Source organism: Chroicocephalus ridibundus, chromosome 2 (assembly GCF_963924245.1).
Source record: "Chroicocephalus ridibundus chromosome 2, bChrRid1.1, whole genome shotgun sequence".
Taxonomy (NCBI): Eukaryota; Metazoa; Chordata; class Aves; order Charadriiformes; family Laridae; genus Chroicocephalus; species Chroicocephalus ridibundus.
The window spans coordinates 99,227,872-99,252,058 of record NC_086285.1 but is presented as its reverse complement, the minus strand read 5'-3'; the positions used below and the strand labels follow the sequence as shown (position 1 = coordinate 99,252,058).

The window sequence follows — 24,187 nt, the reverse complement described above, 5'->3', positions numbered from 1 at the left end:
TAATTCCAGTTCAATTTTTGTAGCAAGTTGCCTTTCCTTGGGCTTCCCTTGAGACAGTAGGACTGCCTTTCAACTTTTCAGGACTAACACTGTTCTCCCAGATCTCAGTGACTGCTAACTTCAAAAGGGAACACACTTGGCTCATTAGACTATTTAATGACTTTCATTTTGGCACTAATCTAAAAGCACTTAATGCATTTAAAACTTTTTTTTTTTTTTTTTAAATAACCAGTGTAACCTAGCAGCCAGAATGGATTTGCCAACAACTGGCACGGACCTCCATCACAGGAGGCAGCAGGCACATTTTAAAGACAGCTTGCCTTATTCAACTTTCAGCTGAATTATGATAAAGCATCATCCAGAACCCGGCATCAAAATATTTCGTACAATACTACAGCAACACTTAAATTTTTTCCAACTGAAGATAATGAAACAAATTAATCTCTGGCAGAGACTAGTATGAAAGCAAATAAGAAACGTGGCCACTGATGCCAGGATAAATCTGGATGGGAAGAGTAAGAAACCACCAATGGTGATACAATTGGCACTAAGTCTTTACATCTGGATGAGTAGAAGAATCTGATAATCAAGGCACAAACTGCTTCCTTACTAATTCTGAAATTCTAGCATTCACTGAGGCACGAACAATACAAGATGCCAGTAGTGTGAGTTATTTCACACAGATAAGCAACTCTGGAAGGATGCAAAAGGTGCTAAATGTTACTCGAGGGAGGAAAAACAGCAGTAAAGAAAGAATTAGACACATAGGATAAATTTAGCAGAAAAAGACTACTGACTTGGAAAATGCACGTTACAAGAAAATTACAGAAAGTTAAAACAAAGATTTTTTTATTATAAAAGTTACTACAGATGTCATTAATAGAACGCCATGATATTTCTACGTAATTTGATTTATAAACCTAATTCATTGTTGGATCACACTGAAACTGAAAACACCTTGAATTCAAGATAGATAAACCAGCCACAGTTCAGAGGTTTGATGTACGTCAGGGGGGGCTGGAGGTGGGCTGGAGAACAAAACCAACCAAGTCTGTAAAAATTTAGAGGCCTGCTAAACACAGAAACTGAAATTGGTGTTGTGAGACTTGCGGTATGTCCAGCAGCTGATCTTACAAGCAGTTGATTTCTCTCTATTTTAGAACTACTAATTTCTTGCTCTCTTGAAATCAGAAATGAGAAATACGCATGAAAATGAACCAAAACCCAAATACATATCAAGTAAAGATGGATCATTTTTTTAAAATGTTTCGGGTGGGGTTTTTTTTGTTGTTGGTTTTTTTAAAGTCCACAAGCATTAAGTTCATGTACTTTGGAGGAAATATTTTGCATCTTCCCATTTGATTTGCCTTTGTCTACAAAGCCAAAGAGGACAGCAATCCACAAAATCTGAAACGTGCTGAGGCAGAAAACAAGGCAATATTTACGCATAATAAAAAAAGCTACTCCTGCTTTAGGTTGGAATATAAACAGCACCGACAAAAACTGTAGTTCCCTAAAAGCATTGAGCGAGATGCCATCTGAAAGTAGGGCCAATATTTGATCGGAGATCGAAGATTATATTGCAAGTTTGATCTGTTTGCAGGAGAAGCAATTGCTGGTTATGACGTGTATGTATCTCGTATAAATCCAAGGAGGTAATAATTCCACAGTACAAAGCCCTGACGTGGCCACAAATGGAATATCTCATGCAGCTCCTATCTCAAAGGATTGAAGAAAGAGATATAAAATAACTAACTATACACAAAGAAGGCTAACTTAAATGATATAGGAATTGGAGGATAAGATACTGAATATGAAGACAGACTAAGGAAGCTAAAGTTATATAATCCAGAAAAGAGGATTGAGCAAAATATGATCATAGTCTATAAATAACTTACAGGTAACAATATAGATGAAAGAAGAGAATTATTTAGAGTCCTGGTAGAGGATAAGATGAGAAGCAATTTTCTTTCGCTAAAGAAGGAAAAACCAAGCAGAACAATGTAGGCCAAACATTCGCAAAACCTAACGCCCCACAGCAGTGTGCATGGGACTGCATTTTAAGCAAGGTGGAGCCATTTCACGCCTGTGGCCGTTCCAACGAAAACAGGCAAGTCTTGTGCCTAGCAGGACACAGCCCAACCCTATGGTCACCTGACAACAGAACGGACCGGGGTTCGTTTTGCTGTCTGGGTACCCAATAGCAGAGATGAGTTCAAAGAGACATCAAAGTGGAGTACAGTTTTAAAGTTAGAAGACAGGTTGTCCGAAAGAAGTGGTTTTATTTTCCCCTGCAACTGATGGGAGACAGGTTGTTAATACTAACCACAGACAGGAAAAATGGCACTAACGTGGCAAATAATCCATCATAACAGTTAAAGATGGACATACAGTGAGTGCCCAGGATGTTTCTCAAGCAGCACGAGAAGAATTGCTCTCCATTAAGCCACCTTGCAAATTTTCAAATAACGTCAACATAAGCAATACCTGCTCATAGCAAATAAGTTGGAATGAGTAAGTAGAGATTTACCTCCAAGACTGAAAAAAAGTGAAATTTGACTTTGCAAATATATTCAACAGAGCAGCACAGGTCTACAAAAGACAACAAGAAGCTGGCTTTAAGATTGATATGAGATCCAGAAGGCTGCTGCTAACTTGAGAGCAATTATTTCCTTGGGCACTGTGTGGGCAGAGAAGCCACAGTCACGCAGACGTAAGCACAACACGCAAACCTGCGTTCGAAGGCCGGTAAAAGCTTGGGCTCTTCCCTGGTTTTGTGCTGCTGTGGGTACACTGCTGTCACTACACAAGTAGCCCACTTAATGGTAGTTTTAAAAGATCGGCAGGAGGACTGCGGTGGTGCACTAGTTCTCACTGCAGGCAGCCAAATACTGATGTATCCAAGCGGACCTATGTTCAGGGGTTAACGTCAGCCTAGCGAGGCTTCCCAGTCGTCTGGGGAGAACGACTGGCTCCCGAGGTGGGCAATTCAGAGCTGCTCTGCTTGGAGGCGCTTCTCTCGCCCCCGACTACAGACCGAGCCAAGGGTGGGGGGAGGCCTGTTAGGCAGCCTTGGGGAACACTCCCCCCTTGTATCAGACGTACCATACTCATAACCAGATACAACTCTGTCCCTTAAATTCTTTGAAACAGCAGCATTTTACCTCTGATCACACACTTGTAATACTGTTAAGTGAGAGTCTGATAATCCAACTGATTTACAACAGCTCTAGGAAGAGGCAAGCAAGAATTTTTTTTTTATATGTAATGGCATTGCTGCACCCGTCTTGGGAAGATTTTGTTACCTGATTGCCAATTGTCATGAAAGCCCACATGAGCAGTGGAACAAGAATACACCATTTTGCCCAGTAAACATGGCCATTTGAGATGTTTTTTCTGCTACGGAAATGTCACAGGTTCAAGAAAGGTAATAGACTGCAGCCCATTTGCTGACAAACTTTGGTACAATGGTTATTTTTCTACAAACACACCCAAGATGCTCTATCATAATCTGCTCAGAAGAGAAACACTGCAGCATCTAAAAGTGTAACTAGAGCTACAGATTGCCCTTCGCTGCAACAGAGTTTTTTTCTTTGATTTTATTTTCTTATTTTTACATCACGTATTTGTGTCTCCAGTGCTATTACAGCACACGAGATAACACACCAGTGTTTACTTGCGAGGACTGGTCAACAACCAACCAAAGCCTACTTCTTCCATCCCATTACGAGTCCCTTGCTAACACAGACATGCCGACACACACAAGTGCACACAGAGGTTTCAGATGCACTGGATGCCATCCAAGACTGTCTGCTCACATGCCACCGCAGCATCTCCTTGTGGCATTTACTCCTATTTCAGCTGGCATCAGAAGAACTGGGGCTGAGGCAGTTTTGAAGGGGGGGGAAAAAAAAAAAAAGCCTGCCTAGAATATGATCTTGTAGGTATTTCGCTGATGAACGTTCCAAGTGAAATGAAAACGCACAGGTTTTTTGGAAAGTATTCCTATTGAAGTGAAGTGGTGGTGGACACAATACAATAGGCATTACAGTGTAGCGTTCCCGTACTAACCACTAGACCTTTCCCATGTTGTTAAAAATAATATCTCCCCTCAGTAATGTGGAAAAAAATCCACATACCAAGGCAAGCATTATCTACCCAAACATATCACAAAGACTTTCACTCTCCCTTTCTAATCTCACTGACATACCACTCTCACTTTCCACTGGTCCCATAACCGAGAGAAGGTATCTTTGCAAACCCATTTCTTTCTTTTTTTACCTCAACAGAAGGTGCCATCCAGGCTTAAAACTCAGAGGAACTTCTGAAGAGAGGAGGGAAAGTCAGGAGAAATGGATGGGGGAAGAAGACAGAGCCTGTGAAAAGACAGTTTCTATGGATCTTAGGATCATAGAATCATTTAGGTTGGAAAAGACCCTTAAAATCATAAAGTCCAACCGTTAACCTAACACTACAAAGTCCACCACTAAATTTGTCCCCAAGTGCCACATCTACGTGTCTTTTAAATACCTCCCAGGATGGTGACTCAACCACTTCCCTGGGCAGCCTGTTCCAGCACTTAACAACCCTTTCAGTGAAGAAATTTTTCCTAATATCCAATCTAAACATACCTTGATGCAAATTGAAGCCTTTTCCTCTTTGTTACTTGGGAAAAAGCTCATCTTTTATTCAGATATAAGCTGTAGCACTATCACACATCACATTCACAATGAGATGCCATCTTGTAGCCCAAGTCAACAGAAGTGTCTGGTAACACCTTTGTGGCATCACAAAGATGGATGTTCCTGGGATGCGAGTGCAGAGGTTCCCAGGACCCCTCGGGGATTAGACAGAAACCTGTTCTCATCCTACTGCTCCAATAGAATAACGGAGGACAAATTCTGTCAGGGGCTCTGTGGACACCTCCTACTCAACGTCTTCCTTGGATGTTCCAACAGAACAGGGCTACCTCCAGCTCAGTCTTTTATTACATTTGGTCTTCTGCACACATATTAAAATTTCGGACAACTTTCACAGTCTATCCAAAAGAACTAAAGCAGCAAACACGTGGAATACACAGAAATAGCTGTTTCAATTTGCAAAAACTAATCTGGTAAAAAAAAAAAAAAAATATGGCTACAGTTACAAATCTAAGGTCATCATTGCCTACGCATGCAGATCAATGGCACTTCAGATTGCCAAGAAAGAGAAACACAAGAAGATATTTACAGCTCAGAATCCCCTCTAACACCATTTTTGTCACAAAGTCGCTACGTGTATATACGAGCTACTGGTAGGTACATAAATTAGGTGCCCAGTGCATACACAAAACTACTGACTTTGACTAAATAGTAACTGAACGACATTATTAGGTTAAAATTAATACAGATTGAACTCCATATCTTTCCAATTACATATCATAAATTAAGAAGAGATTTATTTGAACAAACGCAGTTCAATATGTCCTCTTCATGAACGAGAAGCGTGAAGGCAAGAGAGACACTGTTATACAAGCAGTTATTCAAAGCTGCAGACACGAAAGCTAGTCTCACAACATGAGCTATAAACCCGTTTTTGTTTATTACTACAGGCTACCCATTTGACGTCTGCCCTAATAAACGGTTCTCAATGAAAAGCATGCAAGTACAGACCATTTTCTCTGGCTGTCCCCAGAGTATTGAGGAGCATTAGGCAGATCATCGGCTTTCTGCAAGAGATGTCTGCAGAGTTTTCAAATTTTGACTAATAATCTCTTGAAACAAGGCTTGCAGCCGAAGACGTGCTGAGTCAAAGTCACCACTAGTCTGAATCTGCGAGGATGTGATTTTTGACTTTGCCCTCAGCTTTAGACATGCTTGCAGGTCCAAAGCGCTTTTATTCTGTGGATATCCCCACCCCCCAAAAAAACACAATTACTATCAAGAAAATAAAAGTACCTATCCAGAACTACTTCAACTGAGATGTTTCCGTGACCATTCCCCAGCAACAGACTTGTTTCTCAGAAAGCAGAGATAACAGTGCAAATTCATTTCGTCTTACACTTGGGCAAATACGTGCACAAACATTACTTGACTTGCTTAGATTCTATAAACTAAACCACGCAAGAAAATTAACATAGTATAAACATAATTTTCTTTAGAAGGTTGCCAACCATGGTTTAAAGTTGCAGTTAAGTAAAGTTCCCAGTTAAGTGTTTCAAGCGAGTAAGAACCAGTATCTCTGAAATCAACACATTCAAGAAAGGATTTTGTAAAATCTACTAAGCTCCACATAAGATAATCCCCCTATATAAGGTTATATATATCTGAAAAATCTGAATGGCATTAGCAGTGTAGGAACTAGAAATTAAACACATTTTCGGTGCATCTGCAATCTTTTATGCTTGTCCAGTATATTTTAAGGATATTATTTAGAAATACATTTATCTGTCAGCTCAGCCATATTCTCATTGAGAGCATCAGATTTTGATGTATCGTTAAATATGATCTCAGAGGCATACAGAGCTAAAATGAAGGTGACATTTTATTAGTAGCCGTGGGCAACTCTAGTTCTGGCTATTTTCATTATTATTTATCTCCCTCTATATATACACATATATATATATATATGATGTCCTGCTTTTAACTTTATTGACTGATAATAATATTCACTGGCGGCTGGATCTTTCCTGTCTAGTGATGGGAAAGCAGAAAGGTCACAAGGTAAAAGAAAACTCCATTTTCATAGGCACTTTAATACATTGCTCCTAAGGGAATCCAAGTTGCTTTCGAAAGATTTAGATATATATTGGTGGGCCCTTTACTCCTGAGCCAACTAAAAGTCCATCCATCTGTGGCACAATCCAATGTAATAAAAGCACAGTAAAAAGGATAGTTTCTGTACACTTTTTTTTGTAAAGCCTCGCTTGCATAGTAACTTCACACATCCACTCAAAGTAAGATCAGGGTTGTTTCTTAACTGGAGGTACAACAGGCAAGAAAAGGTCACAGTGCTGTGAGACTGACTTCCTTTCAGACAATGAACAGGATTAGAAGTGAATAGGTCCCAGTGAGCAGATTATCCTAAAATGAAACCCAGGGATGACAAGGCAAAGCCCAGGGTCCAAATCCTGTGTCAGCAATCTCCTCCCAGCAAGTCTGGGATCAAGAAGTGGCTACCAACAAAATTGGCATATGTGTAAATCTATGTATCTGTATATGTAATCCACCACAAGTGGTGTTGATACATCTGCCCAGTCAAACAACAAAGTAAACAAAACAAAACCCTCTAAAAGTTTGGCAAATCCAAAAGTTAAGGCTAGCTTTGTCAGAAGAAAACTAGTGCAAGAAAATATGGGAATATCAAGATAGGTTGCCTAAATGGCCGTAACTCTGCCTTTTATCATCTTTTCATTGAAACTGAAAACCAAGAGAGCAGGAAGCACATTTCTGAGAAATCAAAAAGCACCATCCAACCTCATTAAAGTACGTTCACACAGTTGCAAGGAGATCGTATCACCCACCGGCTATAAAATGCCACCCGTCTATCACTCATCAGCTGACGCTCAGTAACTGGTCATGGATGTGATCCGACACCGGGGCAACACAAAAGAGGTGAGCTACCATTACAGTCAGTCACGACAGTCTTATTAGCTGCAGGATGAAATTATTTGTATTTCTAGTGTTTAAGATAATGCATTCTGTCCCACAGCCAGTACCGGGACCAGGTATCCCCAAAGCTACCATGCCTCACCTGAATCATAGAATGGTTCGGGTTGGAAGGGACCTTAAAGATCATCTAGTTCCAAACCCCCTGCCATGGGCAGGGACACCTCCCACTAGACCAGGCTGCTCAAAGCCCCATCCAGCCTGGCCTTGAACACTTCCAGGGATGGGGCATCCACAACTTCCCTGGGCAACCTGTGCCAGTATCACTGCCCTCACAGTAAAGAATTTCTTCCCAATATCCAATCTAAATCCCCCCTCTTTCAGTTTAAAATTGTTACCCCTTATCCTATCATTATACTCCCTGATAAAGAGTCCCTCCCCATCTCTCCTGTAGGTCCCCTTTAGGTACTGGAAGGCTGCTGTAAGGTCTCCCTGGAGCCTTCTCTTCTCCAGGCTGAAAATCAGTGTGTTTCTTAAAGAATGCTTTTTAAGACATGGGTGAAATTACTCACAAATGCTAATTAGCCACCAATGAGAGGCTGAATACTATGATGTCACATATTAAGTTACAGTAGGATATGCTGACAGATTAACTGGCGCTAAAGCTCCCAGAGATATACAGGCAATTATGGTTCCTGTAAGCAAACAGGAGGCCAACAGCAACACTGGTTAAAAGTGTGGGGGAAAAGTCAGGCCCAGCACGTGACGGTCACAACAGACACCCCTGAGTGCAGATGCATCTCTGTCAGCGTTGGAGGCTGACAGTTTGGGGAGCTGCTGCAGGTAGTCAGGGGAAAGCACAGCTTCAGGAGGCTCCACCACCACGGCTCTCGTTGGAGACTTTTGTCAGAGATGCGTCATTCCTGCACAAACAACAGAAGCCTTCAAAATGTCAGCAGTATTTTAAAACACAGGGTCAGATTCAGAGTATCTTATCTGACACCACAAACACTGTTAAGACTTTGTTACAAGCAAGGTTTAAGAGCCCTTACGATTCTCATTCAGCCTCCCCTACCCCACCCCAGTCCACGGTAAGCATCGTGGGATGCTCGCAGTACTTAATTAACAGCAACAGTCTTTCCGCTACCTGCCAGGCATCTGTATTTGTACAGTGCGAATGCTGACGGGGGAAGGAGGGAGAGGGAAATGAAGTATATCTCAGTGTCTGCCTGGAGCCCTCGCTCTTCCTGGAGAAATCTCACAGCGTAACTTCTGATGTTCTTTCTTCTTCTACTCTAACAAAACCCAGTGATTTAAACATCTCTGAACCAAAAGGAGTTGAGACTCCAAACCTGATTCTTATCACTGTGAGTGAAAACTCTCAAGTTGCAGATCAGAACATCTCGTATATTTCCTATTTCCATGAGCAAAACATTTTACTTTAATTTACTCTCACAGGTATAACATACATTAATAAAAAAGGTAAACAGTCTTCTTAATCACTTTGATCATACATGAGCAAATCTCCATCAGATCCAGGCAGCTCAGGGACTTTCAGCATATAATCCAGTACTATATAGTAATTATCGAGTGGATTTACAGCATTTACAAAGGTCGCATCTGCCCCCAACGTTTTTACAGCCTTTTCATTTAAAATCTCTGCTGTTGTTCTATAGAATGTTTAACGTTATAAAACAGCCAGCACAATTGCCATTAGCTCTCTCTTCTGGCTAGATGCTGGCACGCAGCCACAATCACGCTAATGAGATCCTCGAGGTACGCACACAGTTTTGTTAATTGAATGAAATCACAGAAAAGTCATTTTACGGTCTTCAAAGCTCAGATTCTATCTTTCTATTAGTTTAAATCAGGCTCAAATGCCAAATCGGTGCTTTACTGCCCACTGATGAGAAAAATACAAGCCAACAGAGGTAAAGGTAATAGGTCATCATAAATAGAGGACTAGATGGCGTGGACATTGCACCAAGCACTTCATTGCCATGTAGCTACATCCAAAACCATTCTTGGGCAACATACCCCCTCCCTTCGCTTTTCTGTAGTGCGCTCTGCATCGGGGATGGTATTCTCCTTCCCTTGTTGCCACCGGGACAAACAGACTGTTCAGATTTCATGTCATGAAACCCTCGTATCAGTGCTAGTATCTTATCTGTATTCGCTTACCAACAAATGCATCCCTATTTGTATTTAAAAGGCGACGGGAGCCTTTTTCTAGAGCTCTACTTGCTCCGCATGCAGCTGCCCGGACTCTCGCTGCGTGCCTGGGACTGCAGCTCTGACACAGCCACCCCCCCTTGCTCAAACTTGGCTGAACATTCATAAAGCCTCCCTTTAAGCATCGCAGTCAAGTGCTTTTTTTTTTTGATGTTGTTGTTTTGCGGTTTTGTTTCTTTTTTTTTTTTTTTAATTTTAGTGAAATTATTCTGTTTCTTATTACAGACACATCCCTGAACGAGTCTGTAAGCACAGGCAAAAGGTTTTCAGTAAACGTACTGTGAATCTAACAGAAATAAAGCAGCACAGAACAATGCAGAGAAGTGAAAACAAAGAGCATTTTTTCCTAAACAGTTCCATTGCTTTTTTTAATTATGTGAAAATGTTTGTGCTAAACTGCTTGCGAGGTCAAAACCCAACCAAACAAAACCAAAAATTACACATTCAAGTTCTCCTCTGAACCACTTCGCAGAAGTTTTCAGGTGTCGCTGCAATAAATCCTACTAAGAAATGCTGCAGGGCCCTCCTCGCGCACAGAGGTTATGCTGAGAACAACAGGTACACGGACTTTTTTTTACTCATTTTAGAAGTTTGCTGCTTATTTACTCCATACTGTTACAGTCAAATCCTGCCACCGATGCCCACGTCCTTCTCAGAAGGAAAGTCTGCTGAGGTCACTGGGCTGAGTCTTGACAGTCTTAATCGCTGCTCGATGACTCCCAGCAGCGTCTAGCTACGACGTCAAGCATGGACCTCTGAGGGGGAGGGCAGAACAAGAAAGTTCATCAGACTCTAAATGACAATTACAGCTTTGGGAAAAATAAGGTCTAATCCGAGTGGGAGTCCGGCCTGTAGAGGAACAGAATTTGAAAAAAAAAAAAAAAACCCGAAACCAAAATGCATACATTAACCCTCTTGGAAAAAAGATTCATTCACGTTGGTTTGCATTTTTTTTTGAAGCCTAGATAATAACCCTTTATTTTATTTATTTACTTTAAATAACAATGACTTTCTATACTAATTGTTTTTTGTGTCTCTGGACGGAAGGCTTTCAGGGCTCGGAAAGCAAGTCAAGATGCTGAACAGCGTGTGTGTACACAAGATGACAGCCTTTGGCAGGGGACACAAAGGCTTCAGATGAGGGGTGAGCACAGTGAAGGGCCACCCGTGTGCGTCAGGGACGGTGGGGCTGTCTGCTAGACATCTTGGCTTACTGCTCAAATGGGAGTTCGTTGACCTGAGCTTGATTTCTGTGCCTGATGGATGAATGTTAACATATGACTGCACTTGCCGAATATTTTCATGGCTTTATAACCACTTTATAGGCACTTGGACGTATTATCATCTCCCTCTTCCCTCCCCCTAACCGATGGGCACCACATTGCATAAAAACATAGACCCTTAAGACTGGGTGGATATCTATTACAAAGATTTTCTGCTTGATTTTAATCCAAAAGAGCTGGCATTGAGATGGTGTTTTTTAATTAGAACCTCCTTCACTCAGCTCTTTTTTGTCTTATGGAGCATCTATCAATCAGGAGGAGTCACCACAGGATGCGCCCGGTGGCAGGAGGCCATTTCATCCCCTCCCCCAACTCCAGACACTGATTTTTATTTTTTTTTATTCTCCTTCCCTCCCCTCCCCCCACCCCCCAACTTCATTAACTAAATGCACTGAATAAACCTTAACATCCCAGCTAAATCCTATTGGCCCTGGATTTGCTGCTTAATGCTAAAACCCGAGCGACCCATTTTTCTCCTGTTGATACTTCTATTGCTGATGGCAGCCAGCAGAGAAAAATACCCAACCTTAAAATATTTTAAGGTAGGGAACAAAACCCAGAGAATTCCATCCCTCACTCCTTCTGCTGCTGCTCACCAACTTTACGTAAGCTCTACTTCATGTGTCAAAGCCTCCTTTGCTTTTGTGCTTCAGCAGCAACACAGCGAGTCTGTTGCTTAGCAAATGAATGCAACAAAGCGCATCTGTTATTGAAAGTGCAACGAGGTTTCTTTAAAAGAAAAATGATCTTGCAAAATCTATGAAAATAAATTTCTGTGCATTCTACAATCTCCAGTTGTGACGTTGTTATAAATGTCAGAAGATGGAGATCCCACTAACTGAAAAATCTTTGGGAAAGACTAATAATTAAACAGTTTCAGTGCTACAGATTCATTTTGGGTTCCCATCTTTACATTTTGCTTTAACTGTAGTAGTTTTCATACATGCAACAGAAAAGGCTAAAGATTATCCACCATCCCCCTGCCTCCTGGCTGCCGGCCCTCCCGCTGCACCCCAGTTATAATTGCTGTAGCTAATCTCACAGCGGCTCAGCTGCCCAACACTTCCTCCTCGGTCTGTGATGATGAGCGGGAATGTCGATGGTCGCTTCCCAGCTTTTGGCTCTCTATTCCCAAAACACCCAAACTGGGTTACCCATCCAGCTGCAAAGTCTCCCTATGGCAGCATTCAAAAGCTTTGGCACTCCTGACTGCCCCCGGGGCCACCAGCCTGCCTTTGCTCCTTGCTCCATCAGACCTCCGACCTCTCTGCCCACCTCAAACCATCACCACCATGTGTTTTGCCACAGCATCTGCCACACCAAAGCCCTTTTCTACTGCAAATAGATCTTCCACACTTCTGCCACGCACACCCGTGGCTGCAGCCACATCCTCCAGCAGCTTTGCAAGCTCCTCATCAACCTTCTGCCGCAGCGATACACCCTCGCCCTACCGCAGGGCCTCTTTGCGGTTGTCCCTGCCCAACGTGCTCAGCCCCAGCATCCCAACCCTCCCGAGCAGGAGGGATGGCCCATCCTCTGCCCCCCTGTGCCTTCTCCCGTTTCCCCCAGCTCAGAGCGCCACGAGGGGTGCAAACAACCATGCTTCGGCTGGGACAGCCTCTTGCCCTGCCATGGCTGCGTGGCACGCAGCTTCATGCACGGACAACCCAGTGATCCCCTCACAGCTTTCAAGAGTCGCTCACCACATTTTCAGTAATCTGTCAGAGAAGGCTATTCCAGCTCGCTCTTGGGGTATCCAACCAACACAGCAGTCTTTGGATTTGGCTTATGTTTTTAATAACACATTTCACTTTACATTAACATCAGACCTCAATGCCTTAAAATACTGAAGCCAGTTTCTAAGAAGCAGGGCTGCATCCTGAAACGCCTACCCCATGCACAGCCAGTCCTTCGCCCGGCAAATTCCTGTGGCATTCAGAGGCTGCAAAGAAACAAGGAGCCTGGACATCTGGTAGAAATACAGTTATGCCGAATAAAAATTATATTTACGAAGTACCTAAAAGCAAATCTAATCTAACACTGAAGATATGCAGCACAGGTTACACATTAAGATTATTAGTACAATGTCCGTTATGAGAAGGCTTTCAAATAAAAATGCTTTCTTACTGACCGCATGCTTGCATTAATGTATTTTTTCCACTAATACCACTAATGGACCGTTTATCATGTTTCTAGCTTCTCTGAAGTAACAAGAAAAATGTATTGAGCCACGTAAGAATAAAATTAAGATACCCACATTGCTACGCTTTATCATACTGCATACACTCCATAGATGTTTTCAAATACGGTCCTTGCAGGAAATAACGGCAACTGACTTCAATATTACAGAAATATTCAAACCAGCATAAATTGGAGACCAAGAGCGATAAGGAACGGAACCAGTAAAACAAACAGTTACGTTCTCGAGGACTTATTTTTGCAGCATGGACACAGATGAGATAAAGAAAGGGGGCAAGGTCTTTTGTAAGAAACCAGCTCTTTCAGACTGTAAGGAAAGTAAAAATATTTTTGTTCACCTGACTACAGATTAAGAAGGTATGGAGTAATAACCACATGATCCATCAAGTTTTACCTCTTCTTGAATGCAATAAGTAGAATACTTGATAGATGACGTATTTATTAAGAGGTTCATGAGTAGGCAAGCCTCGGCTTTTCATTTTATTTTTATAAACTCTTGCCTGATTTTAGTACGGCCAATTCCTGGATTCCATTTTTAAGCATCCTTAGTGATAGTTCATGAGCTTTGCACCAGGAATCTTTGTAGGGATAAGTGGTGGACAAATGGATTACCAGCTGCTCAACTCCATTTTTTACTATTGTTCTACTTCTAAAACCGTACATAAAAGAAACAAACAAGACCTACAGCCAGACTGAAGTCTGATACGCACCGAAGTCTGAAGTGTGATACCCACACTTCTAACAGTAATTTTTTGGTTTTTTAAAAACATTTGAAGATAGACACACACAGCAATTTCCAGCTATGACTGTATTTTGCTGTCTATATTTTACACAGGAGGTGTTAAAATATGACTAGGTAATGTGTGTTAAACAAGTCTTTATCAGAAACACAAACAGAAGTTGTACACTAAACGTACCCATAGCCAGTGTAACAGGACAGTCTAGCAGATGTATCGAAGAGATTCAAGCATAGTTTTTGGCACATAGTAACAAAGCTTCTTGCAACTTAAAAAAAATAACAATGTTATTAATAATAATAAAGCTATGATAAGTTATAATAAAGCTACCACATATTTCTTAACTTTCCTTTAAGAAACACATAGTTTGAAGTTCACTTTTCCCCCACCGCACAACACACACTACGATAGGATTTGTTTACTTAGCCTGTTTACATTAGCAACTTAAAAACCAAAAAAAAAAAAAAAAAAAAAGCCTCCAGAAACGTTACCAGCTAAATGAAAGCAACTTCCACTGCTAATACCCCCCAAAATATGGGAAAATATTCCGCTTCTGTTGCTTTTGACAGTGATGCCGGTTTACAGTACATCAAAAACTTCTTAGCCTTTCTAATCCCCCCGCAGCCCCTCTGCTTTCCCTGGGCGAGGACCAGCTCTCTCCTCTCCCCGTTTCACGTTAAACTTGCAGGAAACTATTAACCGGGGCGGGGGGGTGGCTGCAGGAAAAGGGGGGGCGCACACACACCAGCGTCTCCAGACAACATTAATGCGTTTAAACCCCGGAGGTGCGGGCTCCGGCGGGGTTACTCGCCCAAGGCAAGCGCACGCTTTCCATCGGACAGTCCCTAATTTCAGATTATTTTCGCGCGGCTGATGAACCGGCCCCATCCCCCCCCCCCCCAAATCACTTCCAACAACAACTTGTTGGGTTTCAAGCTTTTTCACGACTTTGCCCATCGCAGCCCGTCCCGGGCAGGCGGAGGAGCGAAACTTCACCCCCCACTAAAGCACCCGCAAAAGTAGCACGCTGGGCTCCCGCAAGCTCCAAACAAAGCACCCCCCTAAAAAATACCCCCAGGACCCCCCTCCCGCAGGCAGCACCCCCTCCCCGGCCGCCCCACAACTCCGGGGAGCGGGAGAGGGTTTCCCCCGTGCCCGCTCCCGCCCCGGTGCGAGCGGCGGTACCCACCTGCCGAGCGGCTCCCCGAGCGCGGCCGCGGCCCCACGCCGCTGCCCGCCTCCCGCCGGGGTGCGCAGCCGCCCGCCTCCCTCCGCACCGCCCTCCCGCCGGGGCGCAGCCGGCCGCCTCTCTGCCTGCCGCGGACAGATGGCCGGGAGCCCTCAGCCCTAGCGGAGTGAGGAAAAGCTGAGCTTTTTTCTTTTTTTTTTTTTTTTCCTTCCCCTTTTCCTCCTTTCTCCCCCTTTTCCCCTCCCTTCCTCCCCTGGCTTAGCCCCTGGCAGATAAGCCCGAGTCAGCCGGAGTGCGCTCACAACACCCCCTCCGCCAATCATTTCAATTAGTGCCACATGAGAGGAGTTTCTGCCCAAAATCTGCTTAAGAAAGGGCCAGAGGGCAGGGCAATCTCCTTTGCTCAACAATGACCAGAAGCTGCTATAAATACCCAAACAAAAGCACTGTCAAGGCCAGGAATGTCGCATCCTAATGTGATAAAAATTGCAAAGATCCGATGTACACCAGAAGTACAAAGGAGAAAAAACAATTTTTAAAAAAGAGACAGAGATTAAAAGCCGTCGCCACCTTCCTACCCTCTCCTTTCATACGTAACCTTGTAACACGTTATCAAAGTTGTATGTTTCTGGGTGCCAAGCTGTTACGTTCTCGAGGTCCCGAGCAGCTCGCTTACAATCCCTTTGTGACAGCTGCACGCTAATATTTATAGGTGCCTGAGCCTATGCATCTTAGATAACCAAGCACAGTGACCAGGGCTGGTCAGAGGCAGCCTCCAACCTCGCAGGTACGTTACAGCACGCTAGTAGTACAAGGAACGACTTCTCTAAATTAAAACATTAACAAGAGGTTCCCAATATGCCAATAAGCAAATCAATACATCAGCAAAGTACAGACTCAGGCGCATTCGTATCAAAACGGAGGGATAGAATCTAATTTAATTTAGACGCATTTTCCACCAGCGTATTCCAGCACTCTTGAGGGAAGAGACGCTTCAGCCTGAGGTTTCTAACTATACAGTGAGTTAGAGCTGAAAACTAATAAAAAAAAAAAAACCAACCAAAACACCCTTAATCTATCAGAGTGCCTCCACCAGCAGTGCCTGGACCTAGAGCTCGCGCACCACTTTGCAAATCTCCAGTTTGCACCGGTCATGTAGTTGGATGCTCCCAGCTCCGGCGGCGTGGAGAGGGCAGGGCAGGGCGGGAGAAGGGGGTGGTTTGGGTCCCATTTGACTGCTTGTGAACGCTGCGATGCCTTTGAGAGAGTAATTTCCAGCCTGTTGATGGCAGGATGACAACAGCTAGGTTCATCTGAGGGGAAGCCGATAGTCACTGTCACCTAATTCCCCCCACAGACGTTCCCGAACGTAATCGTTGCAAAGGGAGGGCACTCGGCTGATGTCCCTCCAACTCTCCTGTCTCAGTGTTTGTGTACAAATCTATGTAAAAGTAGTTAATCCTATTGACTAACCTCATGCTCTTTTAGAAGCGAGATAAAAGCTATCTGAAATGAGCCCTGTCTTTCCTCTGTTCCGTTTCCACCAACTCAACAATAAACTTCTCTTCTACTACAAATAAATGTTATTTTTTCCATTTCATTCCCATGCCCTCCTCTGATCATACTGTTTGTCCCGCTGCAGTGAACAGTGCTTTCTCATACTAAACCCATTCACACACAGGCTTATCCTCAAAGCACCCTTATCCTCAAAGGATGTCCAGAGATGGTTTTTGCTGGCTTATTAATTCCCTGAATTTAAGCGTCTGCCCTACATAACAAAGAGTGCACTTTTAGGAGATCATTTGAAGAAACGCATTTAAAAGGGAGACTATTTAAGCGAAGCTCCTGCAAAACCCTAGTCCAGAAATCACGTGCGCAGGCTTGCAAGAACACAACTGCCCACAAGATTTCCGGACTTCCTAGTTTTAGCAGGGACAGAAATATTCTTTATTTCAACAAAGAGCTTTCAGTACCCCAGAGCGCACAGATGCAGAACAATAACACCAACACGAACAATACAGACTAAGCATCGCCGGGCCAAAGCCGCCGGCCCGTGGGCTGACAAAGCCCTCCCTGAGGATGGGGGGGAGAGCGAAGCAGAGACCCCTGTCCTGGCAGAGGCAGGGGGAAGGTCCACGTAGCCCAGCACAGCAGCCGGAGGTACGGCAGGACGTCCGGCTGTATTTGCGAGGTATTGCAATAATATAGCTAATGAACCCTGCCACTTCCACCGGCTGATCTTTAGCTTGGGTCCTGCTTTTATTTCAAGCAGCGGTACAGACATGCTTTGCATTGCAAAGGACAGGACCTTCGCTGAAGGGAAAAAAAAAAATTAAAAAAAAAATCCTTAACAACACCCCCCCCCCCAGGTAAGCAGTAAAATATTTTTAGAATTATGAGCTTACCTGGGAAAAACATGACCTATGACTTAAATAGCTGCACAGTTGTAACTGAGTAACAAGACAGCAAAAAATAAGTCACTAATGGAGTGAAATGCAAGATCGCGTGCATGGTATCAAAACCCAGCCAGCCAGGCAGATGATTAAATTGGCGGAACTGAGCCACTGATGCCAGAAGTGGAAGATAAATATCCTATTCTCTGAATTTTGGGTGGTTTTTGTATCTTTCACTTCCTGGATCAGCTATCGTTACAGAGTTCAGTGACAGGAGGGAAAAAAAAGTTCTAAAAATAAACAATATTTCCTCGTCTTGCTCAAAGACCCTGTTTGAGTCGATCTGCCTTGACCTGGTCCTCGTTGTTTTGCGTGCTGCTTTCCTATACCAGCTTTTCCAACCTGTGGATAAAAATGGTAGGGGGAATCTTGCAACCTCCCTTAAGGATGCTGAAAACGTAACGTGAGGAAAACTGCGTGCATGGCAGTATGCCTCACAGAGAGGTATCCGGAAGGACTCTCCTTTGTAAGCTTGAAAGTATTCAAAACGCCATTTGCTTTTCAGATCAAAATGCTGTATTTGATGATAAATCTAAGAGACAGATGACAGAAATCTCCACGAGCAATGTCCCCCAAAAGAAAATGCATAAAGAAAAGATACTGTTTAGTTTATAACAATTTAGAATATATTTGCAATTTTAAACTGTCTTTATAAAATACTCCACCAACAGATCAGGGTAAGACTTCTTTTTTTATAGAAAATTGTGACTATTACCTGGAAGTGCTTTAAGTTAACTCGTTATGTAAATGGAAACCTGGATCAGATACACTGGGTCCTCGCGTTGGACAAAATTTCCTAGAGAAACAAGCCTATATATGGGAAGTTACCCTCAAGCACTGGTTGAAGTTTTCCCTTAAACACTGTTTTGTTTGATAAGTGAAAACTGACAACATCACCAAATCATCTAGTATTAGTGTTCTTTTCTTTTACGTGTCCCTGCTCTTGGAAAAAAAAAATAATAATGGATAATGCTTTTTCTTTGTCTGTATAAAATGTTGCAGTTCCGGAGATAAAGATGCATTCAGCTGAGCAATTAAATAGCTAAATAAATGAATCAGCAGAGCAGAAGTGACAGATTTAATTATTGCTTAGAGCTAGGAAGGGGAACTAATTATGGGGTTCATGAACCACATGCCATTCTTCTCCTTAAGCATGTGCTTCGATTCTTCTGGATCAAGGTCTGCAAATGCAGTGGTACCGTGCATCAGATTTAAAAAAAAAAAGGGGGAGGGGGAAAGCTATTCAAAATTTGGAAATAAAGTCTCATCTTTGAAAAAAGAATAGTCGATACTCTGTTTTAAAAGCCCATGTTCAATTGACTTGATACCATGAGTTACAGAAACTTTCTTTTAAATAGATAAGCACTAAAAAGGTAGTTCCCCAAACAATGAAAGCACAATGAAGCTCACTGGATGTGAATAAATGAAAGATTGCAACAGAAAGCTGTGGTAATTGCAGCATAAAGCGTATAGCTATATCAAGTGATTAGGGGCCCTATTCATCAGCAAGGATCTGTAGCTGGGAAGCCTGAGAAAGCTGTTGGTCCTAGCTCTCTACTGCTTTGGTCTGTCTACCACAGCAAGCAACACTGTTCAAAAAGATGCTTTTGTGGCCACCAACTGGAAAGCCACTAGCAGTGGAAAAAACTGTTCCTCAGTTTCTGCCTTTTACCCCATTTCTCTCCTTTGCATTTCCTTTTCCATCCTTTTTTTTTATGCTTATTCGATGAGATTGTCAATGCCAATTATTTGAGCTTTGAGCTTCGCATTAAAATTGTGAGCCTTGCGGATTAATCCCACAAACACAGAACTCTTCCCCTCATTAGCGGGAGGGAGAAAGAGGAAAAAAACCCCACACGTACTGCATTTGAATCACATCGTTCAATGAATTGCCTAATTTTGGTGAGTTTACAGCTAGCTTATACAGATGAAGAGACAGGTATCATTTCCGGAGAGGAGAGGAGAGGAACCCTCCAAGCTATACTTTTGAAAAAAAAAAATAAAAAAAAAAAATTAATTAGTGGATGTAAGAGAGAAGTCTTTCATTCCTAGCCAGTGGTTTTCTAAACTTAAAATCTCAATGTGTTGGGATGTCTGTTATAGCGTAATTTTAAAAATCAACACATTTGCCTCTTTTCTTAAAAATGCTGCAAAGAAAGACATAAATAACTCTGCACAGCTGACCTCATACACCGTTCTGAAAAACAATCAGACCTTCTACTCCACTGACTTTGAACATTTGTAAAAAGCAGAACACGATGCTTATGGCTGGGAAAGGTCTAAATCCACCCCAGCTATAGCCATGTTCTCCTTCTACACCACCAGTAATTTTGTCAGAATGAAAATAATTGTGTCCAAACCCAGAGATGTAGGCTGATCCCTGAGAAGGCTCACTGGACAATCACAAATGCCATCATCATTCAAGATTACACCATCAGCTCTGCTTGGCTGAAATTCTGTTCTCTGAATGCAGCCAAACCCAAGGTCTATTGCATCAACAAAGTCCAAAATGCCCCCTATCTTGAAAATCAGTGTCTGAGCTTCTGTATCAAGGGAGACCGTATCTGCAGGGAACCAGGAGCACTGTACATCCAAGATAAAGTAAAAACAGCATTATTTTTTTTATTTTTTTAAATTCAAATTATGGTATAGCTCTGTAAAAGTGACATTCTTTGCCTGGAATTCCAGTGCAGTTAGAACAGAAGAAAATGCACTTTGTACCTGGACACACAGCAAAGCAGAGGGGAGCTGATCTTCGAAAAAGACACTATATCTGAAACACTACCTACAAGTTGCGTTAGCACTTATACCATATCAATTTTACAGCATCTGTTATCCATGTTAATAAAGTGTGATGCCAATAGCAAGTCACTAAGGTACCAGTGATCATGAACCTTGCAGAACACATGCACAACTGATATCTTGTAATAGGGATGTTATGATTGTATAAATAACCTCAGTGGAGCGTGTGGAGTTGAAAAGGATCCCATGGGCAGGGGCAGCCAGTCAGCAGACTGACGAAGGACAAAGGGAGGATATACTCTTGGTGCACAACACTTCTTATCCCAGGAGGCAGAATCAGCTGGACTTATCTGACAGTCCCTGCCAGGCTGACACGGAAATGACCGTTTAAGTATCTGAGGTGTCCCTCTCAAGACAGGAGATGATCGGCATTTGCATTTGCATCCAAAAGCACAGCTCCAGAGGAATACAGGGCGTTTTGAAGGGAAGTCATGCAAAATCGAGCTTGCCACCTGGGAGGAAGGCTGACTTTGTGAATCCACCGTCTTCTGCTCTCACTGCAGGGCAACGCAAAAGAAATCCCTTGTGGGATACTCAAAACAGGAGTCATGGTTAGGTATAGACCAGAAGCAAATTTGTCATTGTTTTATTTATACCCTTTTGCTCTCGGTCTTGCACTTGGATGTCCGCCCTTAAGTCTTGCTTAAGACAATTTTGCAGTGTTTCACCACCCAGCCAGTCTGGGGCAGTGGAGAGACAAGATGAAACAGAGTGAAACCAGGAGGTTCTCTGTAAAAAATAAAGACAAAGAAGGGCGCACAGGGTGTCTTGAGATATGGGTGTCTCCTCTGCAAGGGTCATCGAAGCTCAGAGCTGGCAAGTAGTTCCTTACTATTTTCAAAGGGTCACTGGGGGACGGATGAGAAGGGAGGACTTTACTAGAAGGGAAAGGATTCGCCCAAACAGGCACGAACTACTTCCTCTCCTGCGAGAAGCAGATGGCAAAGCAACACTCCACAGTTCTGGGTGAGCGCTGGGTTTTCAAACAGGCTCCGACTCCACGTTTGGTTGTCACAGGGAAAGTAGAAGGTCATTTTTCACTGCCATGGGGAGCACGCCAGTTTATCAAAGCTACCCTTGGGGAAATTTGCTTGTGAAGATTTACAGAAGAGGTGACTAAGTATGCCAGTGGGTGTAAAAGGAGTTGCCAGCTGACTGGTACAAAGAAGAAATTACTGTGCTTTTTGCATAAAGTCTAAATAACATTTATGCACTACTAATCACAGAGCTAAAAATAATTTAAAATCACCCACCATTTTCTTCTTTTAAAACTCAAAGAAGCGGTTTTTATTATTTTTTTCTGAGTGCCCTATTGCATTTTCCTAATAGTTCATCGGAGACTAGAAGCAAACATCCAGTCTTCACCAAGGACTAATTTAAAAAACAATCAAGCTCCTTGACAATAATAGCAACTGAAATAACGGGAGCCACTGTCCAAACCAAAAGCTGAAGCAGGCATCCAGCCATGATGCCCAAAGGGTTTTTACAGAGAAGGGCAAGGATGCTTGCATACAAACGTCAGAGCTTGCTTACTGTTGGAATAAGTTGCATCTGAGAAAAAACAGAAATATGCCAGAAACAGGGGCAGGACGGAAGCATGTGAAGTGGCCAGAGGGCAGCCCTTGGAGACAGCCTGAGCAAAACTAAGAGAAAGTTCCTCCTTTCTCTTAGTGCAGTGGTATACCAAAGAAGAAGCAGCCCCAAGGAGTATGAAATAAGGAGTGAGAAGTCTGATCCTCATGAGGCTGACAAATACAACTCTTGACCTAACACAGATGATAAAAAGGGAGGTTATAATATGACTCACTGTGACACTTTTGAACAATGAGAATAAAAAGCTGTCTTGATTTGTAAAACCACAGAAGCAGTTACATTGTAAAATTCTGCAGCTTTGAAAAACACTGGCTGCAACATGAGGGAATATCACGAGCACAGGATGGACCAAGAGAACAAGTCACAGATCTATAGGAATCGTTCAATTTTATCACTTAAGGTCTGAGGTTTGCCGGCTTGAAGGAACAAAGCTCCAGGGCACAAAAACCAGTCAGACTGTTATGGAACAGACTTGGGAAGGTCCCCTTCTGGACTCCGAATTTGGCTACTGAATTTGTAATCTCTGGAAATTCCCATGGCAGAAGGTGTAGAAATCACCAAGCCAAAAATCCTGAAAACACAGAGAGGTTGGAAAGTTGAAACTGAACCACCTTTGTGGTTCAAATCTCAAACGCAGACAGTGATGGCAGAACGTCCATCCATCCATCCATCCCTCCTGAATGAAAACCGATTTTAACATTAATCTGTTGAATTCACAACAAAGAACCTGGGATAGAAAAAGGAGAAACGGAGATAGCCAGGAGTGGAGAACGAAATGGTGATAATGTCATCTGCATTTTGGAATGAGTAGCATGGTACATACAACATTTAGACCAAGGACGCTCCCGGAATTTCTAAATATAAGTAATGCCATTATTATTCCTTATTTAAGACTATAAACATTTTGCATGCCTTTTATTCTAGAGCCAGCACAAGACTTTTCAACGGCTCAGAAAAAATTGACAGTCAGTCCTCCTAAAATAACAGATGGGGCAGAGCCACCCCTGCCTGCCGCAGGAGAGTAGGGAATTGCAATGGAGAGATCTAGAGGATCCACGCTGCTAATCTGGCTGCCTCCCGGGACTGATACCAGTCAGCTATCACAGCTGCCGGCACTGGGCATTCTACCAATAGTTTCCACTCCTACTTTAGGGGCAGCAGCAGTTTCAGACAACCTGTTTTTCCCAGTCCTAATATGGACAAAATTAGGAGGGGGAGATGTTAAGGGACATGCGCTTTGTCTTCCCAGCAGCCTGTTACCTTAGGCAATTTCTGCTTTGCCTATGCTCATAGCCAGTCCAGTTTGCTGCTGGAAGCTGAGGACTCAATTTAACTTTGCTTCTTCTGCATTCTCACAAGATTCAAGCAAAGACTACATTCACCAGTGTCACCTTATAATTCTTCTGTAATTCAGGGGCCTTGATCCCAAATGTATGAAGTCCACCTTAAGTCAGTCTTAATTCTTCTGCAGGGGAATCAGTATAATATCATTCTTAAAAAAAAAGCAGACAGTTCACCTATAATGATCAAGAATTTTTTAATCTGCTGTCCATATTGTGCTCTTCAAGTTCCTCATGAAAGAGTTTGAGTGCAGTGAAATTGCTGATGTAAAAGGCTACCATAATATATTTTGATATGCCTGTGCAACGTTAAGAGTTATCAGTGTGCCAGGGTAGAGCTTGACTAGCTTGATCAGGAAACTACTGAAGAGCCGTAGAGTAAATAATAGATTTAAAAACAGGAACAGCTTTGAAGTGTGTATTGGCAGTTGCTCATTGTACAGTACCATCAGAACACGCATTGCATCGATATTGGCAGATAACACTGAAATTTCAGTAAATATTAGTGTTTTGAGCTAGAGTTATTAAAGCCTGATACAGGCATATTTGTTAAAGCTTTTCTGACAGATTATGCCACTGTTGGCCAAGTCCACTGGCATAGCAACAACAAAAATGCAGAATCATAGAATCATAGAATCATAGAATCATAGGGTTGGAAGGGACCTCTGGAGATCATCTAGTCCAACCCCCAAGAAGAATAATTTTGTTCAACTTAATATACCTTGCCATACCATAATGGCGTTTTGTATCCAACTTCATATCCTGCTTCATTC

The 24,187-nt window shown here is 42.7% G+C and overlaps 1 protein-coding gene across 13 annotated transcripts in view; it reads right to left on the bottom strand.

Moving 5' to 3' along the window:
* Positions 1 to 24,187, bottom strand: part of LOC134511775 (poly(rC)-binding protein 3-like) — a 538,190-nt gene that overhangs the window by 137,607 nt on the left and 376,396 nt on the right. The window contains exon 1 of one of the 13 annotated variants that reach the window (XM_063326283.1): positions 15,227 to 15,373. The exons of 11 other annotated variants lie outside the window; for them this stretch is intronic. The gene's annotated coding sequence lies outside the window, so the exon portion shown is untranslated. Of the gene's footprint in view, positions 1 to 15,226; positions 15,374 to 24,187 lie in introns of those variants that run through there. One more of the 13 variants, XM_063326284.1, reaches the window with a different exon arrangement.